The sequence below is a fragment of the Rousettus aegyptiacus genome, unplaced genomic scaffold (assembly GCF_014176215.1).
Source record: "Rousettus aegyptiacus isolate mRouAeg1 unplaced genomic scaffold, mRouAeg1.p scaffold_m13_p_8, whole genome shotgun sequence".
In the NCBI taxonomy this organism is placed as follows: Eukaryota; Metazoa; Chordata; class Mammalia; order Chiroptera; family Pteropodidae; genus Rousettus; species Rousettus aegyptiacus.
Window position 1 is genome coordinate 56,641,412 of NW_023416311.1, and position 2,183 is coordinate 56,643,594.

Consider the following 2,183-nt stretch of genomic DNA (forward strand, 5'->3'; position numbering starts at 1 on the left):
TAATAGTTTACTATATGTGGGAGGTAGAATAATGTTCAAGTCCAAAGAACCTAGAATGTGTGAGGTTAAATGACAAAGGGAAATTGGGGTTGCAGGTAGAATTGATGTTGCTGATTAGCTGACCTTAAGGTACAGGGATAATCCTTGGTTATCCAGGTGGGCCCAATATAATCGCATGTCTTCTTAAGAGAGGAATTGGGAATGGGAAGAGAGAAGCAGAGTGGCAACAGCATGAGAAGAACTCAAAGTTGCTGGCTTTGAAGATGGAAGAAGGAGGCCATGAGCCAAGAAAAGTGAGTGGCATCCGGGAGCTTGCTATGGTCTGAACGTGTCCGCTCAAAATTCATATGTCGAAATCTTAATGTCCAAGGTGATGGTGTTGGGAGGTGGGGCCTTTGGGAGGTGCTTAGGGCATGAAGGTGGAACCCCCATGAATGTGATTAGTGCCCTCAATCAAGAGATCCCACAGAGCTCTCTCAGCCCTTTCACCATGTGAGAAATGAGAAGTCTACTACCCAGAAAGGAACCCTCATCTGACCATGCTGGCACCCTGACTTTGGACTTCCAGCTTTCAGAACTGTGAGAAGTAAGTTTCTATTTTTAGAAGGTATCTAGTCTGTGGTAGTTTGTAATAGCATTATAGCAGCCCAAATGGACTAAGACAGAAAGGCAAATAAATAGATTTTTTTTTTTTTTTTGGCCACCTACAGCACCCGGTCTTCCTAGGTGGTCTCCTATCTGAGTACTAACCAGGCCCGACCCCACTTAGCTTCCGAGATCAGACAGGATAGGGCGCATTCAGGGTGTCATGGCCATAGACATAAATGGAACTTTTTTTTTTTTTCTACAGCCTACAGAAGGAACACAGCTCTACTGACATCTTAATTTTAGCTCGGTGAGACTCATTTGGACTTCTGACTCCTAAAACTATGAGATAATACATTCGTGTTGTTTTAAGTCAGTAATTTGTTACAGTTGTCATAGAAAGCATTCGAACCCATTGCCTTAATAATTAAGAGTTGATTGTTGATATTTGGAGACAGTTCTCAGACCCAGTCTGCTCAGAGATGGGTAATTATCCAATAGTAAATTTTGGGAAGAGATCTGAACAGGACCTCAAGAGTGGACAAGAAGTATTAGGGGCCTGAAGCAACAGCATTGCAGCTCTGATCATTTTGCTGCAAATAAAGCTTTTTTCCTGACCACCCCTTTCCCCATCCCCAAATTTCCTCTTTATCCTTTCTCTATTGAAAGTGAACCACAAGCCTTTCATGGCAGGGTGTGACCTTTATGTATACTCATTCACAAAAATGTGGCAGGTTGAGAATTACTAAAATATTATGGAAAACAAAAATCAGGGTTTAGGATTATTCCAGTAAAGGTTACTACATGGAATAAAATTAGAATCAGTCAATAATTATGAGAATATGACACTTAAAAGGGATTTTCATGTGGTAGCTTAACCTTTGAACACAACCGTTAAAGCATTGTTATGTCGTTTAAAATTATACATGGCAAAGTAGGCAAAACTATAAAACTACTAATTTGAATATCTAATGTGAATGTCCCCATCATAGGGTACAGTTTGTTCCTAATCTAGGCATGTACATCCTAACGGTATAAATATGCTGCCTGTTAATTGTAAGTGCTAAAGTAGATGTTTGAGTCAAAGGACAGCTTCCATTAGCCAAGGCCGTTATTATGCTTTTGAACCTTAAGCTTTTAGAGGAGCATAAGAAATGAAATAGCAGCACCTTGTTTCCTAAATTCTAGACCTTTTAGCAACTGGAAATTTGATATTGTTTAGGAAAGCAAATGAGAAAAGTAAAAAGAACTGATTTTTACTATCTTGGGAGTAAAGTTCAGAGTTTCTGTCAGAGATGTATGTTCAAGAAAAATACTAGTAAAAAAACCCAACACCTTTTACCATCGCGTTCATCAGCCTAATACAGAAAGCTATTTTTATTGGATAAAGCAAAGCATAGTTGTTTTGAGCATTTTTTACACTGTAACTAAAGGAAAATAGAGTCGATGTACTGTGTTAGGTGACACAGGCACATGTTTAGGTCCTTCTGCATGTGGAGTTTCTTCGCTTCTGCACACCTTTCAGAGGAAAGAGTAGAGAGAAGACAAGTGTAAACTTTGAAAGGATAGAGAATTTAGGGAATTAGGAAAGACAATAG

The 2,183-nt window shown here is 39.3% G+C and overlaps 1 pseudogene; it reads right to left on the minus strand.

Moving 5' to 3' along the window:
* Nucleotides 1–701: 701 nt before the first annotated feature.
* Nucleotides 702–820, minus strand: LOC118607514 (annotated as a pseudogene).
* Between the last annotated feature and the right edge of the window lie 1,363 nt (nt 821–2,183).